The sequence below is a fragment of the Anomaloglossus baeobatrachus genome, chromosome 4 (genome assembly GCF_048569485.1).
Source record: "Anomaloglossus baeobatrachus isolate aAnoBae1 chromosome 4, aAnoBae1.hap1, whole genome shotgun sequence".
Classification (NCBI taxonomy): Eukaryota; Metazoa; Chordata; class Amphibia; order Anura; family Aromobatidae; genus Anomaloglossus; species Anomaloglossus baeobatrachus.
Window position 1 is genome coordinate 670,825,880 of NC_134356.1, and position 21,782 is coordinate 670,847,661.

Below are 21,782 nucleotides of genomic sequence, written 5' to 3' on the forward strand. Positions count from 1 at the left end.
TAACCGATTAAGCTAACCAGCCACTTTTGCTCCATATCTACTCTCTTTTAATGAACTTGCTCTAATTTTGAGCCAGCTACTGACCTCTCAAAGCTTGACCTGTCCACAGTGAAAGGTAAAATACGTTGAAAGTTGACTAATTCTTAGAGAGCCCATCAAAAGCATAGGAACCAATCTTAAATGAGAATAGACAAGCTTTTTTTATATTATGAGCAATATGTTGCCACCAACCACTCTAACTTGACACGTGATGAGCCAGTAAATTACGCCATTGCTTGGATTAGTTTTTGCCTGCATTACAATTAGTGATAGACTTAGCTGTCAATATTTACAGTTATATCGAATTCCAGTTGCCCAAAACTTCTTAAAAAACGCTTAGAAACTGAAATCTCTGGCCATACAATAGATTATATTTCTATTTTGCTTCAAGTTGCTTGGATTAGTTTTGCCTGCATTACAATTAGTGATAGACTTAGCTGTCAATATTTACAGTTATATCGAATTCCAGTTGCCCAAAACTTCTTAAAAAACACTTAGAAACTGAAATCTCTGGCCATACAATAGATTATATTTCTATTTTGCTTCAATTCGTTACTCTGTCATACTTTAAGGTTAACGACGATATAACATGGCCACTCTCTTACTCAAACCAAGTTATTTCAAGTTTGTAAATTAATTTTACACATTGGATGGATAAAACCTACGGATCTTTTTCCAAAAGTCACTGGATGTGAACAGAAAGCCAAAGGAATAGCCAGCACGGGGGTTGAACTCGCAACCTTGGCGTTATTAGCACCACGCTCTAACCGATAGAGCTAACTGGCCACTTTTGCCCCATATCTACTCTCTTTTAATGATCTTGCTTTAATTTTGAGCCAGCTACTGACCTCTCAAAGCTTGATCTGTCCACAGTGAAAGGTAAAATACGTTGAAAGTTGACTAATTCTTAGAGAGCCCATCAAAAGCATAGGAACCAATCTTAAATGAGAATTGACAAGCTTTTTTTATATTATGAGCAATATGTTGCCACCAACCACTCTAACTTGTCACGTGATGAGCCAGTAAATTACGCCATTGCTTGGATTAGTTTTTGCCTGCATTACAATTAGTGATAGACTTAGCTGTCAATATTTACAGTTATATCGAATTACAGTTGCCCAAAACTTCTTAAAAAACACTTAGAAACTGAAATCTCTGGCCATACAATACAATATATTTCTATTTTGCTTCAAGTTGCTTGGATTAGTTTTGCCTGCATTACAATTAGTGATAGACTTAGCTGTCAATATTTACAGTTATATCGAATTCCAGTTGCCCAAAACTTCTTAAAAAACGCTTAGAAACTGAAATCTCTGGCCATAAAATAGATTATATTTCTATTTTGCTTCAAGTCGCTTGGATTAGTTTTGCCTGCATTACAATTAGTGATAGACTTAGCTGTCAATATTTACAGTTATATCGAATTCCAGTTGCCCAAAACTTCTTAAAAAACGCTTAGAAACTGAAATCTCTGGCCACACAATAGATTATATTTCTATTTTGCTTCAATTCGTTACTCTGTCATACTTTAAGGTTAACGACGATGTAACATGGCCACTCTCTTACTCTAACCAAGTTATTTCAAGTTTGTAAATTAATTTTACACATTGGATGGATAAAACCTACGGATCTTTTTCCAAAAGTCACTGGATGTGAACAGAAAGCAAAGGAATGGCCAGCACGGGGGTCGAACCCACAACCTTGGCGTTATTGGCACCACGCTCTAACCAATTAAGCTAACCGGCCACTTTTGCCTCATATCTACTCTTTTTTAATGAACTTGCTCTAATTTTGAGCCAGCTACTGACCTCTCAAAGCTTGATCTGTCCACAGTGAAAGGTAAAATACGTTGAAAGTTGACTAATTCTTAGAGAGCCCATCAAAAGCATAGTAACCAATCTTAAATGAGAATTGACAAGCTTTTTTTATATTATGAGCAATATGTTGCCACCAACCACTCTGACTTGTCACGTGATGAGCCAGTAAATGACGCCATTGCTTGGATTAATTTTTGCCTGCATTACAATTAGTGATAGACTTAGCTGTCAATATTTACAGTTATATCGAATTCCAGTTGCCCAAAACTTTTCAAAAAACGCTTAGAAACTGAAATCTCTGGCCATACAATAGATTATATTTCTATTTTGCTTCAATTCGTTACTCTGTCATACTTTAAGGTTAACGACGATGTAACATGGCCACTCTCTTACTCTAACCAAGTTATTTCAAGTTTGTAAATTAATTTTACACATTGGATGGATAAAACCTACGGATCTTTTTCCAAAAGTCACTGGATGTGAACAGAAAGCAAAGGAATGGCCAGCAAGGGGGTCGAACCCGCAACCTTGGCGTTATTAGCACCACGCTCTAACCGATTGAGCTAACCGGCCACTTTTGCCTCATATCTACTCTCTTTTAATGAACTTGGTCTAATTTTGAGCCAGCTACTGACCTTTCAAAGCTTGATCTGTCCACAGTGAAAGGTAAAATACGTTGAAAGTTGACTAATTCTTAGAGAGCCCATTAAAAGCATAGGAACCAATCTTAAATGAGAATTGACAAGCTTTTTTTATATTATGAGCAATATGTTGCCACCAACCACTCTGACTTGTCACGTGATGAGCCAGTAAATGACGCCATTGCTTGGATTAGTTTTTGCCTGCATTACAATTAGTGATAGACTTAGCTGTCAATATTTACAGTTATATCGAATTCCAGTTGCCCAAAACTTCTTAAAAAACGCTTAGAAACTGAAATCTCTGGCCATACAATAGATTATATTTCTATTTTGCTTCAAGTTGCTTGGATTAGTTTTGCCTGCATTACAAATAGTGATAGACTTAGCTGTCAATATTTACAGTTATATCGAATTCCAGTTGCCCAAAACTTCTTAAAAAACGCTTAGAAACTGAAATCTCAGGCCATAAAATAGATTATATTTCTATTTTGCTTCAAGTTGCTTGGATTAGTTTTGCCTGCATTACAATTAGCGATAGACTTAGCTGTCAATATTTACAGTTATATCGAATTCCAGTTGCCCAAAACTTCTTAAAAAACGCTTAGAAACTGAAATCTCTGGCCATACAATAGATTATATTTCTATTTTGCTTCAATTCGTTACTCTGTCATACTTTAAGGTTAACGACGATGTAACATGGCCACTCTCTTACTCTAACCAAGTTATTTCAAGTTTGTAAATTAATTTTACACATTGGATGGATAAAACCTACGGATCTTTTTCCAAAAGTCACTGGATGTGAACAGAAAGCCAAAGGAATGGCCAGCACGGGGGTCTGACCCGCAACCTTGGCGTTATTAGCACCACGCTTTAACCGATTAAGCTAACCAGCCACTTTTGCTCCATATCTACTCTCTTTTAATGAACTTGCTCTAATTTTGAGCCAGCTACTGACCTCTCAAAGCTTGACCTGTCCACAGTGAAAGGTAAAATACGTTGAAAGTTGACTAATTCTTAGAGAGCCCATCAAAAGCATAGGAACCAATCTTAAATGAGAATAGACAAGCTTTTTTTATATTATGAGCAATATGTTGCCACCAACCACTCTAACTTGACACGTGATGAGCCAGTAAATTACGCCATTGCTTGGATTAGTTTTTGCCTGCATTACAATTAGTGATAGACTTAGCTGTCAATATTTACAGTTATATCGAATTCCAGTTGCCCAAAACTTCTTAAAAAACGCTTAGAAACTGAAATCTCTGGCCATACAATAGATTATATTTCTATTTTGCTTCAAGTTGCTTGGATTAGTTTTGCCTGCATTACAATTAGTGATAGACTTAGCTGTCAATATTTACAGTTATATCGAATTCCAGTTGCCCAAAACTTCTTAAAAAACACTTAGAAACTGAAATCTCTGGCCATACAATAGATTATATTTCTATTTTGCTTCAATTCGTTACTCTGTTATACTTTAAGGTTAACGACGATGTAACATGGCCACTCTCTTACTCAAACCAAGTTATTTCAAGTTTGTAAATTAATTTTACACATTGGATGGATAAAACCTACGGATCTTTTTCCAAAAGTCACTGGATGTGAACAGAAAGCCAAAGGAATAGCCAGCACGGGGGTTGAACTCGCAACCTTGGCGTTATTAGCACCACGCTCTAACCGATAGAGCTAACTGGCCACTTTTGCCCCATATCTACTCTCTTTTAATGATCTTGCTTTAATTTTGAGCCAGCTACTGACCTCTCAAAGCTTGATCTGTCCACAGTGAAAGGTAAAATACGTTGAAAGTTGACTAATTCTTAGAGAGCCCATCAAAAGCATAGGAACCAATCTTAAATGAGAATTGACAAGCTTTTTTTATATTATGAGCAATATGTTGCCACCAACCACTCTAACTTGTCACGTGATGAGCCAGTAAATTACGCCATTGCTTGGATTAGTTTTTGCCTGCATTACAATTAGTGATAGACTTAGCTGTCAATATTTACAGTTATATCGAATTACAGTTGCCCAAAACTTCTTAAAAAACACTTAGAAACTGAAATCTCTGGCCATACAATACAATATATTTCTATTTTGCTTCAAGTTGCTTGGATTAGTTTTGCCTGCATTACAATTAGTGATAGACTTAGCTGTCAATATTTACAGTTATATCGAATTCCAGTTGCCCAAAACTTCTTAAAAAACGCTTAGAAACTGAAATCTCTGGCCATAAAATAGATTATATTTCTATTTTGCTTCAAGTCGCTTGGATTAGTTTTGCCTGCATTACAATTAGTGATAGACTTAGCTGTCAATATTTACAGTTATATCGAATTCCAGTTGCCCAAAACTTCTTAAAAAACGCTTAGAAACTGAAATCTCTGGCCACACAATAGATTATATTTCTATTTTGCTTCAATTCGTTACTCTGTCATACTTTAAGGTTAACGACGATGTAACATGGCCACTCTCTTACTCTAACCAAGTTATTTCAAGTTTGTAAATTAATTTTACACATTCGATGGATAAAACCTACGGATCTTTTTCCAAAAGTCACTGGATGTGAACAGAAAGCAAAGGAATGCCCAGCACGGGGGTCGAACCCACAACCTTGGCGTTATTGGCACCACGCTCTAACCGATTAAGCTAACCGGCCACTTTTGCCTCATATCTACTCTTTTTTAATGAACTTGCTCTAATTTTGAGCCAGCTACTGACCTCTCAAAGCTTGATCTGTCCACAGTGAAAGGTAAAATACGTTGAAAGTTGACTAATTCTTAGAGAGCCCATCAAAAGCATAGGAACCAATCTTAAATGAGAATTGACAAGCTTTTTTTATATTATGAGCAATATGTTGCCACCAACCACTCTAACTTGTCACGTGATGAGCCAGTAAATTACGCCATTGCTTGGATTAGTTTTTGCCTGCATTACAATTAGTGATAGACTTAGCTGTCAATATTTACAGTTATATCGAATTCCAGTTGCCCAAAACTTCTTAAAAAATGCTTAGAAACTGAAATCTCTGGCCATACAATAGATTATATTTCTATTTTGCTTCAATTCGTTACTCTGTCATACTTTAAGGTTAACGACGATGTAACATGGCCACTCTCTTACTCTAACCAAGTTATTTCAAGTTTGTAAATTAATTTTACACATTGTATGGATAAAACCTATGGATCTTTTTCCAAAAGTCACTGGATGTGAACAGAAAGCCAAAGGAATGGCCAGCACGGGGGTCAAACCCGCAACCTTGGCATTATTAGCACCACGCTCTAACCGATTGAGCTAACCGGCCAGTTTTGCTCCATATCTACTCTCTTTTAATGAACTTGGTCTAATTTTGAGCCAGCTACTGACCTTTCAAAGCTTGATCTGTCCACAGTGAAAGGTAAAATACGTTGAAAGTTGACTAATTCTTAGAGAGCCCATCAAAAGCATAGGAACCAATCTTAAATGAGAATTGACAAGCTTTTTTTATATTATGAGCAATATGTTGCCACCAACCACTCTGACTTGTCACGTGATGAGCCAGTAAATGACGCCTTTGCTTGGATTAATTTTTGCCTGCATTACAATTAGTGATAGACTTAGCTGTCAATATTTACAGTTATATCGAATTCCAGTTGCCCAAAACTTTTCAAAAAACGCTTAGAAACTGAAATCTCTGGCCATACAATAGATTATATTTCTATTTTGCTTCAATTCGTTACTCTGTCATACTTTAAGGTTAACGACGATGTAACATGGCCACTCTCTTACTCTAACCAAGTTATTTCAAGTTTGTAAATTAATTTTACACATTGGATGGATAAAACCTACGGATCTTTTTCCAAAAGTCACTGGATGTGAACAGAAAGCAAAGGAATGGCCAGCACGGGGGTCGAACCCGCAACCTTGGTGTTATTAGCACCACGCTCTAACCGATTGAGCTAACCGGCCACTTATGCCTCATATCTACTCTCTTTTAATGAACTTGGTCTAATTTTGAGCCAGCTACTGACCTTTCAAAGCTTGATCTGTCCACAGTGAAAGGTAAAATACGTTGAAAGTTGACTAATTCTTAGAGAGCCCATCAAAAGCATAGGAACCAATCTTAAATGAGAATTGACAAGCTTTTTTTATATTATGAGCAATATGTTGCCACCAACCACTCTGACTTGTCACGTGATGAGCCAGTAAATGACGCCATTGCTTGGATTAGTTTTTGCCTGCATTACAATTGGTGTTAGACTTAGCTGTCAATATTTACAGTTATATCGAATTCCAGTTGCCCAAAACTTTTCAAAAAACGCTTAGAAACTGAAATCTCTGGCCATACAATAGATTATATTTCTATTTTGCTTCAATTCGTTACTCTGTCATACTTTAAGGTTAACGACGATGTAACATGGCCACTCTCTTACTCTAACCAAGTTATTTCAAGTTTGTAAATTAATTTTACACATTTAATGGATAAAACCTACGGATCTTTTTCCAAAAGTCACTGGATGTGAACAGAAAGCAAAGGAATGGCCAGCACGGGGGTCGAACCCGCAACCTTGGCGTTATTAGCACCACGCTCTAACTGATTGAGCTAACCGGCCACTTTTGCCCCATATCTACTCTCTTTAATGATCTTGCTCTAATTTTGAGCCAGCTACTGACCTCTCAAAGCTTGATCTGTCCACAGTGAAAGGTAAAATACGTTGAAAGTTGACTAATTCTTAGAGAGCCCATCAAAAGCATAGGAACCAATCTTAAATGAGAATTGACAAGCTTTTTTTATATTATGAGCAATATGTTGCCACCAACCACTCTAACTTGTCACGTGATGAGCCAGTAAATTACGCCATTGCTTGGATTAGTTTTTGCCTGCATTACAATTAGTGATAGACTTAGCTGTCAATATTTACAGTTATATCGAATTCCAGTTGCCCAAAACTTCTTAAAAAACGCTTAGAAACTGAAATCTCTGGCCATACAATAGATTATATTTCTGTTTTGCTTCAAGTTGCTTGGATTAGTTTTGCCTGCATTACAAATAGTGATAGACTTAGCTGTCAATATTTACAGTTATATCGAATTCCAGTTGCCCAAAACTTCTTAAAAAACGCTTAGAAACTGAAATCTCTGGCCATAAAATAGATTATATTTCGATTTTTCTTCAAGTCCCTTGGATTAGTTTTGAGTGCATTACAATTAGTGATAGACTTAGCTGTCAATATTTACAGTTATATCGAATTCCAGTTGCCCAAAACTTCTTAAAAAACGCTTAGAAACTGAAATCTCTGGCCATACAATAGATTGTATTTCAATTTTGCTTCAATTCGTTACTCTGTCATACTTTAAGGTTAACGACGATGTAACATGGCCACTCTCTTACTCTAACCAAGTTATTTCAAGTTTGTAAATTAATTTTACACATTGGATGGATAAAACCTTCGGATCTTTTTCCAAAAGTCACTGGATGTGAACAGAAAGCCAAAGGAATAGCCAGCACGGGAGTGGAACCCGCAACCTTGGCGTTATTAGCACCACGCTCTAACCGATTGAGCTAACCGGCCACTTTTGTCCCATATCTATTCTCTTTTAATGAACTTGCTCTAATTTTGAGCCAGCTACTGACCTCTCAAAGCTTGATCTGTCCACAGTGAAAGGTAAAATACGTTGAAAGTTGACTAATTCTTAGAGAGCCCATGAAAAGCATAGGAACCGATCTTAAATGAGAATTGACAAGCTTTTTTTATATTATGAGCAATATGTTGCCACCAACCACTCTAACTTGTCACGTGATGAGCCAGTAAATTACGCCATTGCTTGGATTAGTTTTTGCCTGCATTACAATTAGTGATAGACTTAGCTGTCAATATTTACAGTTATATCGAATTCCCGTTGCCAAAAACTTCTTAAAAAACGCTTAGAAACTGAAATCTCAGGCCATACAATAGGTTATATTTCTATTTTGCTTCAAGTTGCTTGGATTAGTTTTGCCTGCATTTTAATTAGTGATAGACTTAGCTGTCAATATTTACAGTTATATCGAATTCCAGTTGCCCAAAACTTCTTAAAAAACGCTTAGAAACTGAAATCTTTGGCCATACAATAGATTATATTTCTATTTTGCTTCAATTCGTTACTCTGTCATACTTTAAGGTTAACGACGATGTAACATGGCCACTCTCTTACTCTAACCAAGTTATTTCAAGTTTGTAAATTAATTTTACACATTGGATGGATAAAACCTACGGATCTTTTTCCAAAAGTCACTGGATGTGAACAGAAAGCAAAGGAATGGCCAGCACGGGGGTCGAACCCACAACCTTGGCGTTATTAGCACCACGCTCTAACCGATTGAGCTAACCGGCCACTTTTACCCCATATCTACTTTTTTTAATGAACTTGCTCTAATTTTGAGCCAGCTACTGACCTCTCAAAGCTTGATCTGTCCACAGTGAAAGGTAAAATACGTTGAAAGTTGACTAATTCTTAGAGAGCCCATCAAAAGCATAGGAACCAATCTTAAATGAGAATTGACAAGCTTTTTTTATATTATGAGCAATATGTTGCCACCAACCACTCTGACTTGTCACGTGATGAGCCAGTAAATGACGCCATTGCTTGGATTAGTTTTTGCCTGCATTACAATTGGTGTTAGACTTAGCTGTCAATATTTACAGTTATATCGAATTCCAGTTGCCCAAAACTTTTCAAAAAACGCTTAGAAACTGAAATCTCTGGCCATACAATAGATTATATTTCTATTTTGCTTCAATTCGTTACTCTGTCATACTTTAAGGTTAACGACGATGTAACATGGCCACTCTCTTACTCTAACCAAGTTATTTCAAGTTTGTAAATTAATTTTACACATTTAATGGATAAAACCTACGGATCTTTTTCCAAAAGTCACTGGATGTGGACAGAAAGCAAAGGAATGGCCAGCACGGGGGTCGAACCCGCAACCTTGGCGTTATTAGCACCACGCTCTAACTGATTGAGCTAACCGGCCACTTTTGCCCCATATCTACTCTCTTTTAATGATCTTGCTCTAATTTTGAGCCAGCTACTGACCTCTCAAAGCTTGATCTGTCCACAGTGAAAGGTAAAATACGTTGAAAGTTGACTAATTCTTAGAGAGCCCATCAAAAGCATAGGAACCAATCTTAAATGAGAATTGACAAGCTTTTTTTATATTATGAGCAATATGTTGCCACCAACCACTCTAACTTGTCACGTGATGAGCCAGTAAATTACGCCATTGCTTGGATTAGTTTTTGCCTGCATTACAATTAGTGATAGACTTAGCTGTCAATATTTACAGTTATATCGAATTCCAGTTGCCCAAAACTTCTTAAAAAACGCTTAGAAACTGAAATCTCTGGCCATACAATAGATTATATTTCTGTTTTGCTTCAAGTTGCTTGGATTAGTTTTGCCTGCATTACAAATAGTGATAGACTTAGCTGTCAATATTTACAGTTATATCGAATTCCAGTTGCCCAAAACTTCTTAAAAAACGCTTAGAAACTGAAATCTCTGGCCATAAAATAGATTATATTTCGATTTTTCTTCAAGTCCCTTGGATTAGTTTTGAGTGCATTACAATTAGTGATAGACTTAGCTGTCAATATTTACAGTTATATCGAATTCCAGTTGCCCAAAACTTCTTAAAAAACGCTTAGAAACTGAAATCTCTGGCCATACAATAGATTGTATTTCAATTTTGCTTCAATTCGTTACTCTGTCATACTTTAAGGTTAACGACGATGTAACATGGCCACTCTCTTACTCTAACCAAGTTATTTCAAGTTTGTAAATTAATTTTACACATTGGATGGATAAAACCTTCGGATCTTTTTCCAAAAGTCACTGGATGTGAACAGAAAGCCAAAGGAATGGCCAGCACGGGAGTGGAACCCGCAACCTTGGCGTTATTAGCACCACGCTCTAACCGATTGAGCTAACCAGCCACTTTTGTCCCATATCTATTCTCTTTTAATGAACTTGCTCTAATTTTGAGCCAGCTACTGACCTCTCAAAGCTTGATCTGTCCACAGTGAAAGGTAAAATATGTTGAAAGTTGACTAATTCTTAGAGAGCCTATGAAAAGCATAGGAACCAATCTGAAATGAGAATTGACAAGCTTTTTTTATATTATGAGCAATATGTTGCCACCAACCACTCTAACTTGTCACGTGATGAGCCAGTAAATTACGCCATTGCTTGGATTAGTTTTTGCCTGCATTACAATTAGTGATAGACTTAGCTGTCAATATTTACAGTTATATCGAATTCCAGTTGCCAAAAACTTCTTAAAAAACGCTTAGAAACTGAAATCTCAGTCCATACAATAGGTTATATTTCTATTTTGCTTCAAGTTGCTTGGATTAGTTTTGCCTGCATTACAATTAGTGATAGACTTAGCTGTCAATATTTACAGTTATATCGAATTCCAGTTGCCCAAAACTTCTTAAAAAACACTTAGAAACTGAAATCTCTGGCCATACAATAGATTATATTTCTATTTTGCTTCAATTCGTTACTCTGTCATACTTTAAGGTTAACGACGATGTAACATGGCCACTCTCTTACTCTAACCAAGTTATTTCAGGTTTGTAAATTAATTTTACACATTGGATAGATAAAACCTACGGATCTTTTTCCAAAAGTCACTGGATGTGAACAGAAATCCAAAGGAATGGCCAGCACGGGGGTCGAACCCGCAACCTTGGCGTTATTAGCACCACACTCTAACTGATAGAGCTAACCGGCCACTTTTACCCCATATCTACTCTCTTTTAATGAACTTGCTCTAATTTTGAGCCAGCTACTGACCTCTCAAAGCTTGATCTGTCCACAGTGAAAGGTAAAATACGTTGAAAGTTGACTAATTCTTAGAGAGCCCATCAAAAGCATAGGAACCAATCTTAAATGAGAATTGACAAGCTTTTTTTATATTATGAGTAGTGATGAGCGAGTACTAAAAAGCTCGGGTGCTCGAGGCTCGGGCCGAGCATCCCAAGATACTCGTGTACTCGGCCCGAGCACCGAGCCCAATGTTATCCTATGGGAGACCCGAGTATTTTTATGAAATGACCACCGGCAGCATGTAGAAACCATAAAACTGTAAATTAAAAAAAAAACGTGCGTGTGTGTGTAAGCGTGCATATATATATACACGCGGAGTGAAGTGCAGGAGGGGCCGTAGCCGAGCGGGGAAGTGTCGGGCTAAAGGCAGGTCATGCTGTGAGGGCCGGCCAATCACTGCAATTCCGCAACAGGGCTGTGGCATTGCAGTGGTCTGCCAGCCAATCCCTGCATAAGGGCTGGCCCTAAAAAGAGCGCCAACATGAAGATCACGAGTACAGCACGAGTATTGCGAGATTACTCGGTCCCCGCCGAGTAGCCCGAGTACAGTGATACTCGTGCGAGTACCGAGTAGTAACAAGCATACTCGCTCAACACTAATTATGAGCAATATGTTGCCACCAACCACTCTAACTTGTCACGTGATGAGCCAGTAAATTACGCCATTGCTTGGATTAGTTTTTGACTGCATTACAATTAGTGATAGACCTAACTGTCAATACTCACAGTTATATCGAATTCCAGTTGCCCAAAACTTCTTAAAAAACGCTTAGAAACTGAATGCTCTGGCCATACAATAGATTATATTTCTATTTTGCTTCAATTCGTTACTCTGTCATACTTTAAGGTTAACGACGATGTAACATGGCCACTCTCTTACTCTAACCAAGTTATTTCAAGTTTGTAAATTAATTTTACACATTGGATGGATAAAACCTACGGATCTTTTTCCAAAAGTCACTGGATGTGAACAGAAGCCAAAGGAATGGCCAGCACTGGGGTCGAACCCGCAACCTTGGCTTTATTAGCACCATGCTCTAACCGATTGAGCTAACCGGCCACTTCTGCCCCATATCTACTCTCTTTTAATGAACTTGCTCTAATTTTGAGCCAGCTACTGACCTCTCAAAGCTTGATCTGTCCACAGTGAAAGGTAAAATACGTTGAAAGTTGACTAATTCTTAGAGAGCCCATCAAAAGCATAGGAACCAATCTTAAATGAGAATTGACAAGCTTTTTTTATATTATGAGCAATATGTTGCCAACAACCACTCTAACTTGTCACGTGATGAGCCAGTAAATTACGCCATTGCTTGGATTAGTTTTTGCCTGCATTACAATTAGTGATAGACTTAGCTGTCAATATTTACAGTTATATCGAATTCCAGTTGCCCAAAACTTCTTAAAAAACGCTTAGAAACTGAAATCTCAGGCCATAAAATAGATTATATTTCTATTTTGCTTCAAGTCACTTGGATTAGTTTTGCCTGCATTACAATTAGTGATAGACTTAGCTGTCAATATTTACAGTTATATCGAATTCCAGTTGCCCAAAACTTCTTAAAAAACGCTTAGAAACTGAAATCTCAGGCCATAAAATAGATTATATTTCTATTTTGCTTCAAGTCACTTGGATTAGTTTTGCCTGCATTACAATTAGTGATAGACTTAGCTGTCAATATTTACAGTTATATCGAATTCCATTTGCCCAAAACTTCTTAAAAAACGCTTAGAAACTGAAATCTCTGGCCATACAATAGATTATATTTCTATTTTGCTTCAATTCGTTACTCTGTCATACTTTAAGGTTAACGACGATGTAACATGGCCACTCTCTTACTCAAACCAAGTTATTTCAAGTTTGTAAATTAATTTTACACATTGGATGGATAAAACCTACGGATCTTTTTCCAAAAGTCACTGGATGTGAACAGAAAGCCAAAGGAATAGCCAGCACGGGGGTCGAACCCGCAACCTTGGCGTTATTAGCACCACGCTCTAACCGATAGAGCTAACTGGCCACTTTTGCCCCATACCTACTCTCTTTTAATGATCTTGCTCTAATTTTGAGCCAGCTACTGACCTCTCAAAGCTTGATCTGTCCACAGTGAAAGGTAAAATACGTTGAAAGTTGACTAATTCTTAGAGAGCCCATCAAAAGCATAGGAACCAATCTTAAATGAGAATTGACAAGCTTTTTTTATATTATGAGCAATATGTTGCCACCAACCACTCTAACTTGTCACGTGATGAGCCAGTAAATTACGCCATTGCTTGGATTAGTTTTTGCCTGCATTACAATTAGTGATAGACTTAGCTGTCAATATTTACAGTTATATCGAATTCCAGTTGCCCAAAACTTCTTAAAAAACACTTAGAAACTGAAATCTCTGGCCATACAATACATTATATTTCTATTTTGCTTCAAGTTGCTTGGATTTGTTTTGCCTGCATTACAATTAGTGATAGACTTAGCTGTCAATATTTACAGTTATATCGAATTCCAGTTGCCCAAAACTTCTTAAAAAACACTTAGAAACTGAAATCTCTGGCCATAAAATAGGTTATATTTCTATTTTGCTTCAAGTCGCTTGGATTAGTTTTGCCTGCATTACAATTAGTGATAGACTTAGCTGTCAATATTTACAGTTATATCGAATTCCAGTTGCTCAAAACTTCTTAAAAAACGCTTAGAAACTGAAATCTCTGGCCATACAATAGATTATATTTCTATTTTGCTTCAATTCGTTACTCTGTCATACTTTAAGGTTAACGACGATGTAACATGGCCACTCTCTTACTCTAACCAAGTTATTTCAAGTTTGTAAATTAATTTTACACATTGGATGGATAAAACCTACGGATCTTTTTCCAAAAGTCACTGGATGTGAACAGAAAGCAAAGGAATGGCCAGCACGGGGGTCGAACCCACAACCTTGGCGTTATTAGCACCACGCTCTAACCGATTGAGCTAACCGGCCACTTTTACCCCATATCTACTCTCTTTTAATGAACTTGCTCTAATTTTGAGCCAGCTACTGACCTCTCAAAGCTTGATCTGTCCACAGTGAAAGGTAAAATACGTTGAAAGTTGACTAATTCTTAGAGAGCCCATCAAAAGCATAGGAACCAATCTTAAATAAGAATTGACAAGCTTTTTTTATATTATGAGCAATATGTTGCCACCAACCACTCTAACTTGTCACGTGATGAGCCAGTAAATTACGCCTTTGCTTGGATTAGTTTTTGCCTGCATTACAATTAGTGATAGACTTAGCTGTCAATATTTACAGTTATATCGAATTCCAGTTGCCCAAAACATCTTAAAAAACGCTTAGAAACTGAAATCTCTGGCCATACAATACATTATATTTCTATTTTGCTTCAAGTTGCTTGGATTAGTTTTGCCTGCATTACAATTAGTGATAGACTTAGCTGTCAATATTTACAGTTATATCGAATTCCAGTTGCCCAAAACTTCTTAAAAAACACTTAGAAACTGAAATCTCTGGCCATACAATAGATTATATTTCTATTTTGCTTCAATTCGTTACTCTTTCATACTTTAAGGTTAACGACGATGTAACATGGCCACTCTCTTACTCTAACCAAGTTATTTCAAGTTTGTAAATTAATTTTACACATTGGATGGATAAAACCTACTTATCTTTTTCCGAAAGTCACTGGATGTGAACAGAAAGCAAAGGAATGGCCAACACGGGGGTCGAACCCACAACCTTGGCGTTATTAGCACCACGCTCTAACCGATTGAGCTAACCGGCCACTTTTACCCCATATCTACTCTTTTTTAATGAACTTGCTCTAATTTTGAGCCAGCTACTGACCTCTCAAAGCTTGATCTGTCCACAGTGAAAGGTAAAATACGTTGAAAGTTGACTAATTCTTAGAGAGCCCATCAAAAGCATAGGAACCAATCTTAAATGAGAATTGAAAAGCTTTTTTTATATTATGAGCAATATGTTGCCACCAACCACTCTGACTTGTCACGTGATGAGCCAGTAAATGACGCCATTGCTTGGATTAGTTTTTGCCTGCATTACAATTGGTGTTAGACTTAGCTGTCAATATTTACAGTTATATCGAATTCCAGTTGCCCAAAACTTTTCAAAAAACGCTTAGAAACTGAAATCTCTGGCCATACAATAGATTATATTTCTATTTTGCTTCAATTCGTTACTATGTCATACTTTAAGGTTAACGACGATGTAACATGGCCACTCTCTTACTCTAACCAAGTTATTTCAAGTTTGTAAATTAATTTTACACATTTAATGGATAAAACCTACGGATCTTTTTCCAAAAGTCACTGGATGTGAACAGAAAGCAAAGGAATGGCCAGCACGGGGGTCGAACCCGCAACCTTGGCGTTATTAGCACCACGCTCTAACCGATTGAGCTAACCGGCCACTTTTGCCCCATATCTACTCTCTTTTAATGATCTTGCTCTAATTTTGAGCCAGCTACTGACCTCTCAAAGCTTGATCTGTCCACAGTGAAAGGTAAAATACGTTGAAAGTTGACTAATTCTTAGAGAGCCCATCAAAAGCATAGGAACCAATCTTAAATGAGAATTGACAAGCTTTTTTTATATTATGAGCAATATGTTGCCACCAACCACTCTAACTTGTCACGTGATGAGCCAGTAAATTACGCCATTGCTTGGATTAGTTTTTGCCTGCATTACAATTAGTGATAGACTTAGCTGTCAATATTTACAGTTATATCGAATTCCAGTTGCCCAAAACTTCTTAAAAAACGCTTAGAAACTGAAATCTCTGGCCATACAATAGATTATATTTCTGTTTTGCTTCAAGTTGCTTGGATTAGTTTTGCCTGCATTACAAATAGTGATAGACTTAGCTGTCAATATTTACAGTTATATCGAATTCCAGTTGCCCAAAACTTCTTAAAAAACGCTTAGAAACTGAAATCTCTGGCCATAAAATAGATTATATTTCGATTTTTCTTCAAGTCCCTTGGATTAGTTTTGCCTGCATTACAATTAGTGATAGACTTAGCTGTCAATATTTACAGTTATATCGAATTCCAGTTGCCCAAAACTTCTTAAAAACGCTTAGAAACTGAAATCTCTGGCCATACAATAGATTGTATTTCAATTTTGCTTGAATTCGTTACTCTGTCATACTTTAAGGTTAACGACGATGTAACATGGCCACTCTCTTACTCTAACCAAGTTATTTCAAGTTTGTAAATTAATTTTACACATTGGATGGATAAAACCTACGGATCTTTTTCCAAAAGTCACTGGATGTGAACAGCAATCCAAAGGAATGGCCAGCACGGGGGTCGAACCCGCAACCTTAGCGTTATTAGCACCACACTCTAACTGATTGAGCTAACCGGCCACTTTTACCCCATATCTACTCTCTTTTAATGAACTTGCTCTAATTTTGAGCCAGCTACTGACCTCTCAAAGCTTGATCTGTCCACAGTGAAAGGTAAAATACATTGAAAGTTGACTAATTCTTAGAGAGCCCATCAAAAGCATAGGAACCAATCTTAAATGAGAATTGACAAGCTTTTTTTATATTATGAGTAGTGATGAGCGAGTACTAAAAAGCTCGGGTGCTCGAGGCTCGGGCCGAGCATCCCAAGATACTCGTGTACTCGGCCCAAGCACCATGCCCAATGTTATCCTATGGGAGACCCGAGTATTTTTATGAAATGACCACCGGCAGCATGTAGAAACCATAAAACTGTAAATTAAAAAAAAAAACGTGCGTGTGTGTGTAAGCGTGCATATATATATACACGCGGAGTGTAGTGCAGGAGGGGCCGTAGCTGAGCGGGGAAGTGTCGGGCTAAAGGCAGGTCATGCTGTGAGGGCCGGCCAATCACTGCAATTCCGCAACAGGGCTGTGGCATTGCAGTGGTCTGCCAGCCAATCCCTGCATAAGGGCTGGCCCTAAAAAGAGCGCCAACATGAAGATCACGAGTACAGCACGAGTATTGCGAGATTACTCGGTCCCCGCCGAGTAGCCCGAGTACAGTGATACTCGTGCGAGTACCGAGTAGTAACAAGCATACTCGCTCAACACTAATTATGAGCAATATGTTGCCACCAACCACTCTAACTTGTCACGTGATGAGCCAGTAAATTACGCCATTGCTTGGATTAGTTTTTGACTGCATTACAATTAGTGATAGACCTAACTGTCAATACTTACAGTTATATCGAATTCCAGTTGCCCAAAACTTCTTAAAAAACGCTTAGAAACTGAATGCTTTGGCCATACAATAGATTATATTTCTATTTTGCTTCAATTCGTTACTCTGTCATACTTTAAGGTTAACGACGATGTAACATGGCCACTCTCTTACTCTAACCAAGTTATTTCAAGTTTGTAAATTAATTTTACACATTGGATGGATAAAACCTACGGATCTTTTTCCAAAAGTCACTGGATGTGAACAGAAGCCAAAGGAATGGCCAGCACTGGGGTCGAACCCGCAACCTTGGCTTTATTAGCACCATGCTCTAACCGATTGAGCTAACCGGCCACTTTTGCCCCATATCTACTCTCTTTTAGTGAACTTGCTCTAATTTTGAGCCAGCTACTGACCTCTCAAAGCTTGATCTGTCCACAGTGAAAGGTAAAATACGTTGAAAGTTGACTAATTCTTAGAGAGCCAATCAAAAGCATAGGAACCAATCTTAAATGAGAATTGACAAGCTTTTTTTATATTATGAGCAATATGTTGCCACCAACCACTCTAACTTGTCACGTGATGAGGCAGTAAATTACGCCATTGCTTGGATTAGTTTTTGCCTGCATTACAATTAGTGATAGACTTAGCTGTCAATATTTACAGTTATATCGAATTCCAGTTGCCCAAAACTTCTTAAAAAATGCTTAGAAACTGAAATCTCTGGCCATACAATAGATTATATTTCTATTTTGCTTCAATTCGTTACTCTGTCATACTTTAAGGTTAACAACGATGAAACAAGGCCACTCTCTTACTCTAACCAAGTTATTTCAAGTTTGTAAATTAATTTTACACATTGAATGGATAAAACCTACGGATCTTTTTCCAAAAGTCACTGGATGTGAAAAGAAAGCCAAAGAAATGGCCAGCACGGGGGTTGAACCCGCAACCTTGGCGTTATTAGCACCACGCTCTAACCGATTGAGCTAACTGGCCACTTTTGCCCCATATCTACTCTCTTTTAATGAACTTGCTCTAATTTTGAGCCAGCTACTGACCTCTCAAAGCTTGATCTGTCCACAGTGAAAGGTAAAATACGTTGAAAGTTGACTAATTCTTAGAGAGCCCATCAAAAGCATAGGAACCAATCTTAAATGAGAATTGACAAGCTTTTTTTTATATTATGAGCAATATGTTGCCACCAACCACTCTAACTTGTCACGTGATGAGCCAGTAAATTACGCCATTGCTTGGATTAGTTTTTGCCTGCATTACAATTAGTGATAGACTTAGCTGTCAATATTTACAGTTATATCGAATTCCAGTTGCCCAAAACTTCTTAAAAAACGCTTAGAAACTGAAATCTCTGGCCATACAATAGATTATATTTCTATTTTGCTTCAATTCGTTACTCTGTCATACTTTAAGGTTAACGACGATGTAACATGGCCACTCTCTTACTCTAACCAAGTTATTTCAAGTTTGTAAATTAATTTTACACATTGGATGGATAAAACCTACGGATCTTTTTCCAAAAGTCACTGGATGTGAACAGAAAGCCAAAGGAATGGCCAGCACGGGGGTCGAACCCGCAACCTTGGCGATATTAGCACCATGCTCTAACTGATTGAGCTAACTGCCCACTTTTGCCCCATATCTACTCTCTTTTAATGAACTTGCTCTAATTTTGAGCCAGCTACTGACCTCTCAAAGCTTGATCTGTCCATAGTGAAAGGTAAAATACGTTGAAAGTTGACTAATTCTTAGAGAGCCCATCAAAAGCATAGGGACCAATCTTAAATGAGAATTGACAAGCTTTTTTTATATTATGAGCAATATGTTGCCACCAACCACTCTAACTTGTCACGTGATGAGCCAGTAAATTACGCCATTGCTTGGATTAGTTTTTGCCTGCATTACAATTAGTGATAGACTTAGCTGTCAATATTTACAGTTATATCGAATTCCAGTTGCCCAAAACTTCTTAAAAAACGCTTAGAAACTGAAATCTCTGGCCATACAATAGATTATATTTCTATTTTGCTTCAAGTTGCTTGGATTAGTTTTGCCTGCATTACAATTAGTGATAGACTTAGCTGTCAATATTTACAGTTATATCGAATTCCAGTTGCCCAAAACTTCTTAAAAAACACTTAGAAACTGAAATCTCTGGCCATACAATAGATTATATTTCTATTTTGCTTCAATTCATTACTCTGTCATACTTTAAGGTTAACGACGATGTAACATGGCCACTCTCTTACTCTAGCCAAGTTATTTCAAGTTTGTAAATTAATTTTACACATTGGATGGATAAAACCTACGGATCTTTTTCCAAAAGTCACTGGATGTGAACAGAAGCCAAAGGAATGGCCAGCACTGGGGTCGAACCCGCAACCTTGGCTTTATTAGCACCATGCTCTAACCGATTGAGCTAACCAGCCACTTTTGCCCCATATCTACTCTCTTTTAATGAACTTGCTCTAATTTTGAGCCAGCTACTGACCTCTCAAAGCTTGATCTGTCCACAGTGAAAGGTAAAATACGTTGAAAGTTGACTAATTCTTAGAGAGCCAATCAAAAGCATAGGAACCAATCTTAAATGAGAAATGACAAGCTTTTTTTATATTATGACCAATATGTTGCCACCAACCACTCTAACTTGTCACGTGATGAGGCAGTAAATTACGCCATTGCTTGGATTAGTTTTTGCCTGCATTACAATTAGTGATAGACTTAGCTGTCAATATTTACAGTTATATCGAATTCCAGTTGCCCAAAACTTCTTAAAAAATGCTTAGAAACTGAAATCTCTGGCCATACAATAGATTATATTTCTATTTTGCTTCAATTCGTTACTCTGTCATACTTTAAGGTTAACAACGATGTAACAAGGCCACTCTCTTACTCTAACCAAGTTATTTCAAGTTTGTAAATTAATTTTACACATTGAATGGATAAAACCTACGGATCTTTTTCCAAAAGTCACTGGATGTGAAAAGAAAGCCAAAGAAATGGCCAGCACGGGGGTCGAACCCGCAACCTTGGCGTTATTAGCACGACGCTCTAACCGATTGAGCTAACCGGCCACTTTTGCCCCATATCTACTCTCTTTTAATGAACTTGCTCTAATTTTGAGCCAGCTACTGACCTCTCAAAGCTTGATTTGCCACAGTGAAAGGTAAAATATGTTGAAAGTTGACTAATTCTTAGAGAGCCCATCAAAAGCATAGGAACCAATCTTAAATGAGAACTGACAAGCTTTTTTTATATTATGAGCAATATGTTGCCACCAACCACTCTAACTTGTCACGTGATGAGCCAGTAAATTACGCCATTGCTTGGATTAGTTTTTGCCTGCATTACAATTAGTGATAGACTTAGCTGTCAATATTTACAGTTATATCGAATTCCAGTTGCCCAAAACTTCTTAAAAAACGCTTAGAAACTGAAATCTCTGGCCATACAATAGATTATATTTCTATTTTGCTTCAATTCGTTACTCTGTCATACTTTAAGGTTAACGACGATGTAACATGGCCACTCTCTTACTCTAACCAAGTTATTTCAAGTTTGTAAATTAATTTTACACATTGGATGGATAAAACCTACGGATCTTTTTCCAAAAGTCACTGGATGTGAACAGAAAGCCAAAGGAATGGCCAGCACGGGGGTCGAACCCGCAACCTTGGCGTTATTAGCACCACGCTCTAACCGATTGAGCTAACTGGCCACTTTTGCCCCATATCTACTCTCTTTTAATGAACTTGCTCTAATTTTGAGCCAGCTACTGACCTCTCAAAGCTTGATCTGTCCATAGTGAAAGGTAAAATATGTTGAAAGTTGACTAATTCTTAGAGAGCCCATCAAAAGCATAGGGACCAATCTTAAATGAGAATTGACAAGCTTTTTTTATATTATGAGCAATATGTTGCCACCAACCACTCTAACTTGTCACGTGATGAGCCAGTAAATTACGCCATTGCTTGGATTAGTTTTTGCCTGCATTACAATTAGTGATAGACTTAGCTGTCAATATTTACAGTTATATCGAATTCCAGTTGCCCAAAACTTCTTAAAAAACACTTAGAAACTGAAATCTCTGGCCATACAATAGATTATATTTCTATTTTGCTTCAATTCGTTACTCTGTCATACTTTAAGGTTAACGACGATGTAACATGGCCACTCTCTTACTCTAGCCAAGTTATTTCAAGTTTGTAAATTAATTTTACACATT

At 37.4% G+C, this 21,782-nt stretch overlaps 7 non-coding genes across 7 annotated transcripts; all 7 read right to left on the bottom strand.

Moving 5' to 3' along the window:
• Positions 1-6,368: 6,368 nt before the first annotated feature.
• TRNAI-AAU (transfer RNA isoleucine (anticodon AAU)) lies at positions 6,369-6,442 on the bottom strand. Its single transcript has one exon. It is a non-coding gene; the product is annotated as a tRNA-Ile (tRNA).
• A 2,332-nt stretch (positions 6,443-8,774) lies between these two features.
• Positions 8,775-8,848, bottom strand: TRNAI-AAU (transfer RNA isoleucine (anticodon AAU)). The gene has a single exon. It is a non-coding gene; the product is annotated as a tRNA-Ile (tRNA).
• Positions 8,849-14,257: 5,409 nt separating this feature from the next.
• TRNAI-AAU (transfer RNA isoleucine (anticodon AAU)) lies at positions 14,258-14,331 on the bottom strand. The gene has a single exon. It is a non-coding gene; the product is annotated as a tRNA-Ile (tRNA).
• A 728-nt stretch (positions 14,332-15,059) lies between these two features.
• On the bottom strand, positions 15,060-15,133 carry TRNAI-AAU (transfer RNA isoleucine (anticodon AAU)). Its single transcript has one exon. It is a non-coding gene; the product is annotated as a tRNA-Ile (tRNA).
• Positions 15,134-15,703: 570 nt separating this feature from the next.
• Positions 15,704-15,777, bottom strand: TRNAI-AAU (transfer RNA isoleucine (anticodon AAU)). The gene has a single exon. It is a non-coding gene; the product is annotated as a tRNA-Ile (tRNA).
• Positions 15,778-18,464: 2,687 nt separating this feature from the next.
• On the bottom strand, positions 18,465-18,538 carry TRNAI-AAU (transfer RNA isoleucine (anticodon AAU)). Its single transcript has one exon. It is a non-coding gene; the product is annotated as a tRNA-Ile (tRNA).
• A 2,663-nt stretch (positions 18,539-21,201) lies between these two features.
• TRNAI-AAU (transfer RNA isoleucine (anticodon AAU)) lies at positions 21,202-21,275 on the bottom strand. The gene has a single exon. It is a non-coding gene; the product is annotated as a tRNA-Ile (tRNA).
• Positions 21,276-21,782: the final 507 nt, after the last annotated feature.